Source organism: Erpetoichthys calabaricus, chromosome 18 (genome assembly GCF_900747795.2).
Source record: "Erpetoichthys calabaricus chromosome 18, fErpCal1.3, whole genome shotgun sequence".
NCBI lineage: Eukaryota > Metazoa > Chordata > Cladistia > Polypteriformes > Polypteridae > Erpetoichthys > Erpetoichthys calabaricus.
This window is the reverse complement of record NC_041411.2, coordinates 75607437-75624082: the sequence shown is the minus strand read 5'-3', so window position 1 is coordinate 75624082 and position 16646 is coordinate 75607437.

Here is a 16646-nt window from a genome sequence, read left to right as displayed (position 1 = left end):
TGGCAATATTCTCAAGGATCGGAGGCTAAGCTGTAATAAATATTAGTTATGCTAAAGGAAACAGCTGTAATCGGCTCCTGTCAACTGGATCGCTTCCAAGGCATCCAAGTGTGAAATGATGTTTCTGATGAAAACCATTGGGATGCACAAGACTCTGCACTTCAATCACCACACCCTTCCAGGTCAGGCGGTCTGCTCAGCTCGTTCAGTGAACGGGGCTTCGGGGTCTTCATTTTCTTCTTACTTTTTTTTAAATATAAATTTTATCACGGTGGCGCAGTGGGTAGCGCTGCTGCCTCGCAGTTGGGGGACCTGGGTTCGCGTCCCGGGTCCTCCCTGCGTGGAGTCTGCATCATCTCTCCGTGTCTGCATAGGCTTCCTCCCACAGTCCAAAGACATGCAGGTTAGGTGCATTGGTGATTCTAAATTGTCCCTAGTGCATGCTTGGTGTTTGTGTGTGTCCTGCGGTGGGTTGGCACCCTGCCCGGGATTGGTTCCTGCCCTGTGTTGGCTGGGATTGGCTCCAGCAGACCCCCGTGACCCTGTGTTCCGGATTCAGCGGGTTGGATAATGGATGGATAAATTTTATCATGTCTCTAATCCACTTTGTAAGCTTCATATTACATATTGGAGTGGGCTGCATTTTGTGTACCCATTATAGAACTTTTTTTGACTTAAAAAACACAATGCTCGGCTAAACAGGAAACATTTGTCTGTTGTTCTCAAAGAGCTTTACGAGGGGGTTCTGTTTTGCCATGGTAGGGTCCTAAAGTGACCCCTGTTTTCCGTTTATACTATTTCCTAACTGTGCTACCCATCTGCAATCCAAATAACTTAGACCACAGCATTAACGTTTTTAGTGCATCATGCGATATGTAGCTCTCTGTTTTATGTCTTTTGGTATTGGATTCATAAAGGCAGTGTTTATGTTTGTGATGCACCATCTGTTGGAATGAAAAATGTATTGCATTTTATTATTAAACATTTTTTGATGCATCATCTTTTAGAATAGCAACAGGATGGACACATAGACACTTATCCTTTAATTAAAGTGGATGCACCATCTGTTGGAATGACAAATGAAATACATTTTATTACTATGTGCATTTCAGAATACATTCCAATAGATGGTGCATTGCAAACGTTAACACTGAGGTCTACATTGATTACTTGGATTTCAACCCATCTTAGATGGGTAGCACAGCTGGTTAAATTAATAGATTAATAACTAGCTGTGCTACCGGTTTAACATGGGCTGAAATCAAAAAATCAACGTAGACCTCAGTTTTAACCTTTGAAGTGCACCGTGCAATGCCTATGTCTCTGTTATGTGCCACTTAACAGGAGTGCTAATGTGTGTGAAGCGCCATCCGTTGGAATGACAAAGACATAGTAACTGGATAGACACTCAGACAGATACACAAACACTTACCTTTTTATTAAGGTGGATTATGTACACCTTAACAGAGTGTCTCCAAATCCCATTTTTCTTAGTGCACTTTGTGTATTGACTGCTGTTGTAGTTCACTTTCTGCAGCTCCAGGCAAGTAGACAGAGTACCAGAAGAGACGTTGCCACATCCACCACACGACAAACCACCCGAATAGGGAAATCGTGAGTGAACAGCCTTTATCAAGTACAGCCGTATAATTCTCAAGTGCTTTGAGAGCTGGAGTTTGTCTCGGTCACTTTAGGACATTCACATTGCTGTTTTAAAGGAGTTTCTGTGTAGCTTTGTCTTTATGCTTGGGGTAGTTGTCTTGATGGAAAACAAAGTTGAAGGTTTCTTCTGCAGTCCACCAGGTTTCCCTCCCAGGATTTCCCCATATTTTATTGTATTCATTTTACCTGGCAAGCCATCGCAGGGCCTGCTGCAGAGAAGCATCCTCACAGCCTGATGTTGCCACCACCATGCTTCATGGTGAGGATGGTGTGTTTTTTGTAATGTGCTGTGTAATAAAGCATTTCATCCGATGGCCAAAAAAAAGATAATTTTAGTCTCTTCAGACTGTAGGAGAGTTCCCCCTGAGTCTTCTGGCAAATTCTAGATGTCCTCTGCGAGTTTTTCTTTTTACCTCTCCCACATGAAGCTGTGAATAGTGAAGCAGATGGGCATGGAGGTTGTCTGTTCAGTCCCTCCAATCTCTCCCACTGTAGCTTGTCACTCCTTCAGAGTTCTCATTGTTCTCTTGATGGCCTCCCTCACTTGTCTTTTTCAGTTTTTATGAATGGTCAGCTCTAGCAGATTTACGTCTGCGCCACTCTCATTCCATTTCTTCGTAACTGATTTTACTGGATATTCAGTGACTTGGACATCTTTCTTGACCCCGTCCCCTGATGTGTGCTTGTCATGGAGTTGCTTGGTCTGTTCTTTTATCGTCATTTCACCCCACCATACTGACTCACCACAAGCTGGTCCTTGTACACTTAGGCGCGTTAAACTGAAACCCCAGACCAATGACCTCCATTGAACTAATTCTTGGACCAATGGGCTACTCCAGTAATATATAACAGTTTATACTCTATATTGTTTTTAATTAATTTAGATCACTTTGCAGGAATCTGTTTCTACTTCGACTTTTAAAGAGTCATTTTCTGCTGATCAGTGTCAAAGCAGCAAATGAAATCCACTGAGATTCAAAGTTCTTCCAAGACAAACAGAGTGTAATTGCAGACCGCAGTACCTATGAGGTCAGTCATGTAATGCCCCAACATCACGAAACGCCCTCAATTTCAGTCCCGAAACACCCATCGCATTAGACTACGGTTAACATTAGGGCCCTGCGACACTAGGGTTAAGATTAGGGTTGCGGGAGGGTTATCTGACTCAAAGGGCATTTTGTGACTGACGTTCTGGACACAACCTGACCTCTGTCATAGGTATTGCAGCCTGCAGTTGGACTCTTCTCTCTAAGGGAGTGAATACTATTTGCAGGGCACCATATATTAACATTGGCGCCCCCTCCAGGAAGGGCCAATGAGATCCTGACTATTAAAGTCCTGACCGTACGCAGCTTTACAAGACTCTCATAAGCAACACCAATCATTCCGGCAGCAAGAAGCCCAAACTGACCTGAACGTAGCAAGAGCATTCAAATTTCATAAAATCACACGAGCCCTAGTAGAGTCGAGCACTGTGGGATAGCCATGCTGCAAGTCCTCCAACTTTAAACAAAAACTCAGTGGCTTAGAAGTAAAATGTTCTATGGCTCCCAAGAAAAAGACACGGTGGCGAGTGAAACAGTTACATTAACAGTTTTTGTGCGTCCCATCTGGGTTTGGAAATTGGAAGGATGGTTTGGCACATTCATTATTAACATCTCTTGATACTTCATGGCTGCTCTAAGTGCTGCTCCACTTCCTCTTTTAAGCTGAGTTTTACTATTTCTCCTTGCATTTTACTAAAAAAGGCAAATAAGTGCATGCTGTGTAAGAAGCAGAAGAAGAGGACTGGAGGAGTAAAATATTTATTGGCTCACTGATGTGCTTAATGGATTCCATAACAGCATGAAAGCTTAGGAGGGAGCTGATAGGAATGACCCAGCAGATTGCACCTTGGAAGCCGGAGGTTCATTATCTGAGCTCAATGAGTAAAGCGACCATCATTTCTGTTAATCCCAGAGCCTGACAGCTCATGCGTGGAGTATGCGGGTCTTGCCGGACCGTGCCAAAGGAAATATCTTCATTTTCACTTAATGTTCCATTAGTCTCACCATACCTTTACCTTAATGAACCCTTCAAGTCATCATAATACCTATGCTGTCATAGGTTTTCCGTCCTTCCATATTCTCGATTGCTTGTCCACTTCAGGTTTGAATTTGTTTTTGACTTAATTTAAAATATCTAATTTTACAGGGTGAGGCAGAAAGGACGGACGTCTTTGAAATGGCTAGAACTCACCACTAGGTGGAGTGACAGATGTGCGGTAGGTGGCGTTAGGTTCACGAAGTCTTAGCAATTTTTTATTTTCTTTTTAGTTGAAGCCATGGAGCCGTGGACGGTAGAACACCGCGTTTTTGTGTACGACTGTTTTGTCAAGAACAACCAATCTATTACCGCAGTTCAGCGTGAGTTTCGTTGCCATTTCAATATCCACAGAAATAAAGCTGTTCCCGTTCGTAACAATATCCTACGTTGGGTTGAAGCAACTTCATACATGAGGTACACTAATGAACAAAAGACTGCTGGGGGCTACACGAACGGCACATATGTGTGTCAGGGGAGCATGTAGTCTCGTTCCATCAACTACACTGGCCAACTGACACCCTGTGGAGGCATTGTGTGAAATAAACACCTCACATTTGAACCCAGGACAACTGTGTTGTGTAGTTGTGTTGTGGGGTTTGGGGTGCTGCTACACAATATATACAGTGAGAATTTCACTGTATTCTGTACAGGTAACAATATTGGCCATATTTTTATAAAATGTCATGTAGCAGGTGGGTGCAACAGGGGACTTCAAGAAAATCAGCTTTAGTCGACAAGTCAAATTCTCAATTGCACCCTGATGTGCCTGATAGATCACCACATCGCTCCAAGAATAGCCTGACAAAACAGCGCCTGCCTCATTGTCACATATTCTTGACTAATGTGTCACAGGTACAGTAACAGCACGTGAATCTTTGTTACCAGGAGAATCCAATGACAATGAGGCGTCTCTGGCAGTCGAGATGACAGATGCAGTCTCAACAGGCCCCCGGAGCTCAATGACAGCCCGAGGTCGCCTGGAAGTCCAGAGTGACAAGATGCTGTTCAGCATGCACTGGGAAAAAAGGGGGCTCTTCAGAACGAGATGATCTACTCACTGATTCAGTCCCACCACTTTTGATTGTTTCCTAGGGCAAATTTTTGGGCTTTTTCCATCAATTGTGCTGAGTCTATTTGGATGTTTTCAGCTGCCTTTGGAGTTCCATTACTGTTAAGGGAATGTGTAGAATGACTAAATCCCATTCCTCCTGGAAGATCCTCTCAAGCTCCAACAGACTGGACAGAAGTGTTTGTAAACCGCCATCTTCAGGTCACTCAACACATGGGGACTTTGGCGGGGCCCCCCCCCGAGATGTGTACTGATGCCACTGATGACTGTTGTGGTCGAAATAAAGCACTGCAGGTTCCCACAGGAAGTGTTGGAGTGACAACCTGGTTGTCCCCAGTCCAATAAACGAAACAAAAAGGGCCCCTCTATTTCTAAAGAGCAACAAAACAAGTAAGCCAATCTCTTCTGGCAATCGTTCCTCAATCGTTCCGTCCTTTGGCTCAGTCGAGTTAGAACTGACTGCCTCCCTACAGCCGAGCGGAAGGGGCGGAGTCAATTGCCCTGACTGGGCGTGTTCTCGCCACTGCGGAGAGAAAAGAAGAAGAGAAGGTTAGCGCGAGCGCCCCCTCTCAGCTCGGGGTGGTATTACCTGCTTTAGACGACTGATCCACAGACACGCGTGGGTGACCTGGGAAATGCATGGCTCTGGGCACCTGGGGCATCACAATAGAGTAAAGACTGGGCACAAAACACTTGCTGCCACCATGGCCCTCCAGGATCTGAGTGTGACACCCCTGGCTTATCTGCAGTGTGCCTTTTCCAACAAAAGGTGCCCTTCATATTTCATAGCAGGTCTTGAATATTAACAGCAGTGCCCGACCATCCCTGGCACCTGCAGTAAGGCAGCCGAACATCTTCTTTTTCATTTAAGCTACTTGATGCCTGGAGCTTGCCGAAAGAACAGCAATGGTTTAAGAAACCTGCCACCAGAGAGGAGTGATGGCACTATCAATAAATTCGCATTTATAAATTTACAGCCCAACAGATTTTAATAAATATCGATTCGCATTCACCCTTCTGCCATAAACCTGCCATTCACTGAGAGGAAATCTTTTGCCTCGAGAGGTTCTGAGCAGAGATATATGGGCAACAAATAAAAGAACGAGCAAAATATGAGCCCTTTCCAGAGAAATTGTGACATTTTTTACGGCTTCCACAGACAGCTTTAGGCAGAAAAGAACACATCGATAAAAGACTCCATAACTCAATTCACTGTGCTAATGCTTATATTACTAAGGCACGCTGTAATTTTAAGATTCTAATTTTATGTATAATTATCGCTTGAATGGCTTATAAAAATTGGTTACTTTCCCCCCCAAAGCAATGGATTGTTCTTTTTGTCTAACTAGTAAGGAGATGACAAGGGCAGAGTGTTTTATGCCTGCCGTTTTCCTGACGCGCCTCCGGCAAGCTGCGCTGGGTTTGTGCTTCACGTATCTCATAATGTGACACTTACATCGCCGGCGAAGATGGATGGCAACTGAGACGTTATGGAACCACATGCTAATTCCAAGTAATCTCTTTATGGCGTGCAAGGGACCACTCGGGTTTATCTTGAAAAGACGCGTTAATATAATTGAGACGAGAGAATTCCAGAGTCATGGAAATCTGTCACCATGGCCTCTGGTGACACATAAGGAGAAAAGGCAGCATCTGCGCTTTTTTTTTTTTTTAACTCCTTGCCTGAAAAGTGCTGAGTTGATCAATACGAGAAAACTGAAGTGGTCAAGTCACCTGAATCGATGCAGCAGTAATAATATTATTGTGTCTGAGGTGGCACAGTGCTTAATCCTGCTGCTTCATAGATCCAGAGTGCTGTGCTCAAATCCCATGTCCCGTGATTGTGTGCATGTGAAGTTGACATGTTCTCCAGGGGTCTGCATGGGTGTTCTTCTGGGCACCTTGAGTTTTCGAACCACATCATCACTAACTTGCAGGCAGGGTTGTGGAGTCGGCTACTGTTTTCTTTTTGCACTTTTTCCCCCTATACGATGACTCCAGTACTTGAGTCTTAAGTGTTGTAAAAGCAGATGTCCTGCTGTAGAACTTCAACTCCAGCTACGACATCTATCGGCTTGTTATTATTAATTACTAGCCATCCCCCATGGCTCCGCCAATGTACTAGTATGTGAATTTTCCCTTGGGATAATAAAGTAGCTGGATGATAAACTGGACTGGACTGCCAATACTGATGTTCTGTACAAGAGAGGACAGAGCCGGCTATACTTCCTTAGAAGACTGGCGTCCTTCAACATCTGCAATAAGATGCTGCAGATGTTCTATCAGACGGTTGTGGCAAGCGCCCTTTTCTACGCGGTGGTGTGCTGGGGAAGCAGCATAAAGAAGAGGGACGCCTCACACCTGGACAAACTGGTGAGGAAGTCAGGCTCTGTTGTAGGCACGGAGCTGGACAGTTTGACATCCGTGGCAGAGTGACGGGCACTGAGCAGACTCCTGTCAATCATGGAGAATCCACTGCATCCACTGAACAGGATCATCTCCAGACAGAGGAGCAGCTTCAGCGACAGACTGCTGTCACCGTCCTGCTCCACTGACAGACTGAGGAGATCGTTCCTCCACCACACTATGCGAGTCTTCAATTCTACCCCTTAAACGTTAAAATTATACAATTTAATCTGTTATACCTACATTGTTATCACTCTTTAATAATTTAATATTGTTTTTTATCAGTATGCTGCTGCTGGAGTATGTGAATTTCCCCTTGGGATTAATAAAGTATCTATCTATCTATCTATCTATCTATCTATCTATCTATCTATCTATCTATCTATCTATCTATCTATCTATCTATCTATCTATCTATCTATCTATCTATCTATCTACAGTGCGTCTGGAAAGTATTCCCAGCGCATCACTTTTCCACATTTTGTTATGTTACAGCCTTATTCCAAAATGGATTAAATTCATTTTTTTCCTCAGAATTCTACACACAACACCCCATAATGACAACGTGAAAAAAGTTTACTTGAGATTTTTGCAAATTTATTAAAAATAAAAAAATTGAGAAAGCACATGTACATAAGTATTCACAGCCTTTGCCATGAAGCTCGAAATTGAGCTCAGGTGCATCCTGTTTCCCCTGATCATCCTTGAGATGTTTCTGCAGCTTCATTGGAGTCCACCTGTGGTAAATTCAGTTGACTGGACATGATTTGGAAAGGCACACACCTGTCTATATAAGGTCCCACCGTTGACAGTTCATGTCAGAGCACAAACCAAGCATGGAGTCAAAGGAATTGTCTGTAGACCTCCGAGACAGGATTGTCTCGAGGCACAAATCTGGGGAAGGTTACAGAAACATTTCTGCTGCTTTGAAGGTCCCAATGAGCACAGTGGCCTCCATCAATCATAAGTGGAAGAAATTCGAAACCACCAGGACTCTTCCTAGAGCTGGCCGGCCATCTAAACTGAGCGATCGGGGGAGAAGGGCCTTAGTCAGGGAGGTGACCAGGGATCCGATGGTCACTCTGTCAGAGCTCCAGAGGTCCTCTGTGGAGAGAGGAGAACCTTCCAGAAGGACATCTCTACAGCAATCCACCAATCAGGCCTGTATGGTAAAGTGGCCAGACGGAAGCCACTTCTTAGTAAAAGGCACATGGCAGTCTGCCTGGAGTTTGCCAAAATGCACCTGAAGGACTCTCAGACCATGAGAAAGAAAATTCTCTGGTCTGATGAGACAAAGATTTAACTCTTTGGCGTGAATGCCAGGCGTCACGACATTTGGAGGAAACCAGGCACCGCTCATCACCAGGCCAGTACCATCCCTGCAGTGAAGCATGGTGGTGGCAGCATCATGCTGTGGGGATGTTTATCAGCGGCAGGGACTGGGAGACTAGTCAGGATAAAGGGAAAGATGACTGCAGCAATGTACAGAGACATCCTGGATGAAAACCTGCTCCAGAGCGCTCTTGACCTCAGACTGGGGCGACGGTTCATCTTTCAGCAGGACAACGACCCTAAGCACACAGCCAAGATATCAAAGGAGTGGCTTCAGGACAACTCTGTGAATGTCCTTGAGTGGCCCAGCCAGAGCCCACACTTGAATCCGATTGAACATCTCTGGAGAGATCTTAAAATGGCTGTGCACCGACGCTTCCCATCCAGCCTGATGGAGCTTGAGAGGTGCTGCAAAGAGGAATGGGCGCAACTGGTCAAGGATAGGTGTGCCAAGCTTGTGGCATCATATTCAACAAGACTTGAGGCTGGAATTGCTGCCAAAGGTGCATCGACAAAGTATTGAGCAAAGGCTGTGAATACTTATGGACATGGGATTTCTCAGTTTTTTTTAATTTTTAATAAATCTGCAAAAATCTCAAGTAAACTTTTTTCACGTTGTCATTATGGGGTGTTGTGTGTAGAATTCTGAGGAAAAAATGAATTTAATCCATTTTGGAATAAGGCTGTAACATAACAAAATGTGGAAAAAGTGATGCGCTGTGAATACTTTCCGGATGCACTGTATCTATTAAGTGAAACAGGACAGAGGGAAGGGCCCCACTCCTGACGTCATGCCTCCTCCTCCCCTCGACCCGCCGCATCTGTTAGCGCGAATATATCGCTCCTATGAACTATGATTCCTAACGTGATGAGAGAAGTAGCAAAATCAACCAGAATGTTCAAACAAATGATAGAAAACGACCCGATCGAAATCCGTTAAGTAGTTCTCTCACTATCTAAGTGGAGGTAAGGTACACACCCCGAGGCGAAAGCGTGAGTGAGTAGGTCCCCCTCCCCTCGGCCCACTGCGTGTTTCTCGCATTCGTGCAAATAAATCGTTAGCGCAAGTGAACTATTATACATAATGCAATGAGAGAAGTCGCAAAATCAACCGGAATGTTTAAGCAAATTCTAGTAAAAAAAACCTGATCTAAATTATGTTAAGTAGTTCTGTCGTGAAAAGCGGACAGACATACAGACAGACATTGGATTTTACATATATAGAGACTAGCTGTCCAATGCAGCTCCGCTCACATAGTAGTGAAACAGGACAAACTTTAAAAATCAATTAAAAAAATGTAATTCTGGCCAAGCAGAAGGCAGGTACGCTCGAACATCAAATGTTGCCACTGTATCTGATCGTGTTCAGCTCCGACAAGAGAGCGCCCCCTGCATGGGGAGAAAAACACGGCTGTGATATCTCTGGCAATCAGCGGCTACCCTGTAAAACACACATAGCTCTCATCTCTCTCTCAAAAACATCACACGTTACTCCTTAACATTCTGTAGACGATGTTGTCTGCTGACCAAACAGGTATCACTAGTTCTTCTCCCACCATGCAAAGTGCTTTTTGTTCTGACCAAATAACTAAATTTTTTTCTCATCAGTCCAAAGCACTTTGTTCCAAAATTAATCTGGCTTGTCTAAATGAGCACTGGCATACAACAAACAACTCTGTTTGTGGCGTGAGTGCAGAAAGGGCTTCTTTCTCGTCACCCTGCCATACAGATGTTCTTTGTGCAAATTCAGTTGTAGAATGATGTACAGATACACCATCTGCAGCAAGATGTTCTTGCAGGTCTTTGGAGGTGATCTGTGGGTTGTCTGTCACCATTCTCACAATCCTGCTCATATGCCGCTCCTGGATTTTTCTTGGCCTGCCAGACCTGCTGGGTTTAACAACAACTGTGCCTGTGGCCTTCCATTTCCTGATTCCATTCCTTACAGTTGAAACTGACAGTTTAAACCTCTGAGATGGCTTTTTGTAGCCTTCCCCTAAACCAGGAGACTCAACAATCTTTGTTTTCAGATCTTTTGAGAGTTGCTTTGAGGATCCCATGCTGTCGCTCTTCAGAGGAGAGTCAAAGGGAAGGAAGCACAACTTGTAATTGACCACCTTAAATACCTTTATATCTCATGATGGACACACCAGTCTATGAAGGCTTAATGAGCTCATCACACCAAGTAATCAGCATTGAGTAGTGACAGGCATTCAAATCAGCACAATGACAAGGGGACCCACATTTGTGCACAGCCAGTTTTTCACATTTGATTTGATTTCATACAACTAAATACTGCGTCACTAAAAATCTCTCTTCGGAAAACACCACAGTACTCAGATGTTCCTAGGAAATGAAAGACATACCACTGTTATCTTTATTGTTGAAAGGAGAGTCAACTATTATGCAGGCTGAGGGGGGTTCCCAAACTTTTTCATATGACTGTACCTGCATTCTGATGTCAGAGGCTATCGTTAAATCTGATTGGTTGAAGGCAGACGACTGTCCTGGGATGACAAGTTTGATAAGGTTGAAGAATCAACAGAAAGCCGTTGATGTCAGATTGACCTATAATACGTTTATCAGACCATGGCTTAGTACTTACTTTGACTCGGCTCTGCATTTCCGACAAACACAAATTTTTTTTTTTGCATATTGAGCTGCATCCCTCCTCTGGTTGACCTCATTGACCAGTTTAGATAATCCAATCCATTCCAGTTCCTCTCCTACTGAAACAGGTTACAGTGGTTTATGGCACATTATTTGGATTATTTTGCAAAAAGATCAGGTCTGTAGAACAAAAGCCCTTCAAACGAAACCGATACAGGAAATCAATGTTGCCATAGAAACAAATCCTTCAGAGAAAACGGAGGTCACAATGGAAGGCAGTGCCCCAAGACAAATCAGCGGAAGAAAAGGGAACTTTGCCTCTTTTGTTGGATTCTTTTTTTATTTCCGCGGAGAGTGTGTGAATTGAATTTTCCTGTAGCGTAGTTTTGTCAAGTTTCGTTGTGCCCTCACCTGACAACATAACTTTTTCCTTTGACGTGTCCAGAATAATATTTTGATTTGTAAAGGGAGACCGTGTTCTAGGCAATTCTGAGGGGTTGTTTTTTTTGTGAGAATTAGGAAGAGATGAAAAAAACCTAAAGTCTTAAACAAGAGGATCATCAGAGGAAATCAAGGTCTAAACTGGGAGAAATCAAGTGCATCTCAGATCTTAAGGACATGTCCTACTCGGAGAACTGAGAGGAGACTGTGTGGAGACTTAATCCACCTCGCCATAATCCTCAAAGGCATCGATAACATGGATCCAAGAGAATTCTTTCAATTCAATGGTGAATCACGTACTTGAGGACATCAGTGGAAGAGTGAAGTGCATTTAAAGATTGAACTCTTTACTCAGACTCCGGTGGGTTGGCACCCTGCCCGGGATTGGTTCCTGCCTTGTGCCCTGTGTTGGCTGGGATTGGCTCCAGCAGACTCCCGTGACCCTGTGTTCAGATTCAGCGGGTTGGAAAATGGATGGATGGATGGACTCTTTACTCAGAGGGTTGGGGGTATCTGGAATAAACTACCAAGTGGATGTTTAAGCAGAAACCTTAACAACCTTTAAAAAGTATGTAGCAGCACTAGTTAAATTAACTCCAAATCCCAGCAGCCCCGGTAGTACATCACCATTGGTCAGCTTTGGATGTTGCCACTGGGGTTACTGGGGGAAATTTGGTGTGGCGTGGACTATAAAGGTGCACCAGAAGAAGCCGACAAAGGAAGGTTGATATTTGTCACGTATCGGATTGAGAGCTGCACAAATAAAACCTTATATAGGTCTTTTAATCACACTTTATTCTTAAACTTGTAGAAGCAATGCTGGAGTATTTCAAAGGCAAAGAGCAAAAACTTGATAAACTTCAAGACACGTTTGACTCTGTTTCTGTCTTCATGGAATTAAAACAATTCAAAGTCATCATCTGCAGAACTATCAAGATGCAGAGAGGCCACAAAGACCCCAACCTAGGGATGAACTGCTTGTATTAGACAATCAATCACTTGTGAAGGTTTTAATTACCGTGAGATATGAGACTTGTTCATGAGCACCTATGATCCGGCAACTCTCTCGCGTCTCTCTGAGTGTAAGTGTGGTTTCTCTTTACCCAAAACAGCTCTAGAAAGGGAGAGTGCAGCCTGACTCCTCACTCCTTCCTCCTCAGCTTCTCTCGTATCATTTCTACAGCGGAGAAAAGATGTTATCACGCCTGCACGTCCAAGGTTCTCCTTGCTGGCTCAGTTGAGGTAGAGGGTAACCCACCAGGGTGAGAGGGGGCGCTGTCGCTAACTGTGTCGTCTCCTTTTCTTCAAGCAGCTCCCAGAAACCTCCCGATGCGGGAAACTAGCTCTGCCTCTTTCGATCCCTCTGTTATAAAAAGCCCGGTTGCCTCCACTCCACTGAGTTGTCTTTTGACACTGGTTCCTGATGAGTCAGCGCTCTATGGGAGACCTCTATCTGTTGCAATGGCTAAAGTTAAAAGCTTGGTTTTGCATATGTAACAATTCCCATGAAAATAGCAATCTGCCTACATTGTACATTCACTTCCCCATAAGCAAGTGGCAGATCCGCAAGGTAGCTAGTGTGTAGCACCCACCCGGGGGTTGGTGATCGAAGTCAGCAGAGGGTGAAAGCTCCCTAGTTTTAAGCTAAAAAAATTCTCAAAATATCCCAATTCATAACAGATCCCGGTGTACTTCCACATCATTGGGCGCCTCATGATCTAATTTTAGCCAGTGATTTGCTGTTGCTGGTGATCGCCGGGTCTGCTCTTCAGATAAGCCGTCCTCGTGCAGTAAGTAACACAATCACACTTCAAGGATCGTACAGTTCAGGGAGCTTTTCATGGGGAAAAATTAATTAGCCTTTTCGTTGCTTCAGAATATAATAAAAATGTGCATTTTAAGCACTTGGAATATTTAAAAGTGTTGTTGCTAATTAATGGAGGAATTTGCATTCTTCAGATATGATTTGTGATTAATGACATGATTTTTCTCCTCAAAGGCCCCAGAGTTCCCAATTATGGCTGCGCATTTAGATAAATTGTTTGCTTGCCAGCAGTGTGTCCTGTTCATTTTCCTTCTGCAGTTTCTCCACAAAGGGGACATAAAGCCCCTGAAAATTGCTTTGGATTATGAACAATAATGTTGCGCTTTGAGGTCACACCAAATTCAATACGACTTGTCACTGCAGCCCCAGTCACTTCCATTGTGTCCTTCTCTGATCCTTTTTTCAAATCTGCATTTCCTGTCTAAACTCTCCAGTTGAACCAGCAGGTCACTCCTACCCATTTCAATCTTCCCAGTATAGATTTTGAGATTATATGGAACACAGATCAATTTTCAAAACTCTGGATGGAGTTACTCATAGTTTCCATCCCAAAAAAAAAACACCAGACAGTTTGCCTTTTCTGCCATTTTGGACCTTGGAGATCCTCAGGAACTGGATGAAGAACACCACAGAAGCACAATGGACCAAAGAGCCAGCTGGTTTCAGACCAGACAGAAGAACTATTGAGCAGAACTTTGGTGTACGGCTATGGAGAGCATTTTCAAAAGTCTCCGTTTTCAGGGGTTAATAATGCCAGAGTAGTGTGGACGAAAGGTGAAAATGGAGACTAATGTTTGGGTTTTTATTCAGAAAGTAGTAGTGTGGACGTAGCCTTCATTTGTGAACAGAGAAGTTCTTTAGTGAGAAAAAGCAACTTTTTCTGAAATTTCATTTCAAGGATTTTTACTTTCTTATTTGTTTTCTCTAATTTAAGGTCCTGTTGTTTTGTTGCCTGTAAATGAACTTTGCCCATTCCGGATGACATTTCTTCTAAGCCCTGATTGGCAGGCCACTTTATTGAAACAGAACAAAATTAAAAAACCTTTTGTCTTAGCTTTGTGAAAGTTAGAATACAAAGTCAAAAACAGAACATTAGGTCAAAAAAATCTAGTAAATATCACAAAGGACAGAATAACTGCAAAAGACACTCACCAGTGTCAGTGCATTTAATGAACCGCAAGGGACTAAATGTTTTCTTCATTTTTTACAGGGCGGAGATCAGTCCCTCACGGTGATGGGCAGGTGGCCCTCGCCTCTTAGGGGACCACTCACAGAACATAAGGAACATTAAAGGTACTTTCATACTTAGAAAAAACATAATTAACAATTTGTTTGTTTTTTATTTTAATGCTTTTTTCCCCCTGATGTTTTCTTGCCTGTGTATGAACTCTGCTCAGTTCAGACTACACTTTTCCAAGGCCCTCATTGGCAACCTACTTTATTGAAACCAAAACATTAAAAACCTTTTGTCTTTGTATTGTGAAAGTCAGGATACAAAGTCAAAAACAGAACATTAGATAAAAAAGAATCCAGAAAATATCACAAAGCACAGAATAATCACAAGAGACACTCACCAAGAGCAGTGCATTCAATGAACCGCAAGGGACTGCAGGTTTTCCTCATCTTTTACAGGTCAGAGAGCAGTTCCTCATGCTGGTGGACAAGGAACAGAAATGAAGATACTTTCATATTGTGGAGCACCCAGGCTGGCACTGCCAGCTGAACCCGACACAGACAAGCGTGGGACATAAGTTCAAGGCACACTCTGAAATTTTTATTTTCTTTTTTACCTTGTGGGCAACGCTTTCCCCGTTCCCACAAGCTCAACACAGTCCAGCACAAGCACAAACACAAAACAATTCTCTTCCTTCTCTCTTCCACTACTCCTGTCCCTTCCTGACTCTGGCTCCCCAAGTAGTGGCTGCTGGCTTCTTTTATAAGGTACCCGGAAGTACTCCAGGTGCTTGATGGCTCGGGTGTGATGGAAGAACTGCCCATAAGGGCTCCACAGCTCCTGCTGCAGCACCCCCTGGCAGTGCTTGTGGATCCCAACAGGGCTGCACCAAACTCCAACTCCCATGGAGCCCTGTGGGAGTCCGTGGCACCTCTGCAACCCGGGGGGGGGGGTTCAATCTAGCATCCCAGGGGAGGTAACGCTCTGGCCATGCTTGCTCCCCTGGTCCTCCCAGTGTTGACAAGGGCCTAGGCCATACGCTACAATACTTAGAAACTACATAATTAACAATTTGTTTGTTTCCTATTTTAAGGCATTTTTTATTGACAAGCGTGAGCTCTGCCCAGTCCTTCTTCTAAGCCCCCATTAGGCTGTGGCTTTATTGAAATACAAAGAAAATTAAAAAAAAACTTTGTTCCTCGTATTCTGAAAGTCAAGTCAGTTATGATACGCTTCCTGTACTAATCTGGAATCCTCTCCCACTCCAATGATGCACTTGGAAGTGATCGATTTCAAGTGACTCAGTGTGAGACGGACTTGCGCCCCTTTCAGGGCAGGCTTGAGTATTGTGGTGTAGAGGCTAAGGAACTGGAGTGTACACCAGAAAGAGACCTGTTCATATCCCCACCATTGGGTCACTATGTGACCCTGAGTGAATCACTTAGCCTGCCTGTGCCAGGGTTTAACAGATGAACGTACTCCTAAGCTCTACGTAAAACACATTTTAGGATAGTGTTTACTATGGAAAGGTGCTATATAAAAAGGTTCTAATTTATTATACTGTAGTGTTCATTGTTAAAAATGTATAAATCTTCCATCAAATCAGGATTGCATAAACAAGCTATGGAAAATGTCCCATGTAGAGTAAAATGTGATTGATTGACTGCTCTAGCTGTCTACCTGCGTCTATTACAGATGGCTGCCTTCAAGTCCCCCCTTAAGGCATGTCACAGCTGGCCACATTGATTCGTGAGACAGAGGGAGCAGTCATGGCCTGACAAGCTGATCTACCAGAGGAATCATCGGGCAGTGCCACGGCTTGACCTGCGACGCCGAAATGGAAAGATCACATTTGTGGCTCCCAAGTGAAGCGGCGAGCAATTTTCTCACTTAATTGTCCAGCTGAGACAGACGGGGACGGATTTACAGGACCGCTCTGTGGCTGGGATCAACACAGCAGAGTTCTCTGCCGTGCCCTTCAGCTTAAAATAAGAAATGTCATTCTTACTTTGGCTTGTAGACGCACGCTGAATTGAGCAAAT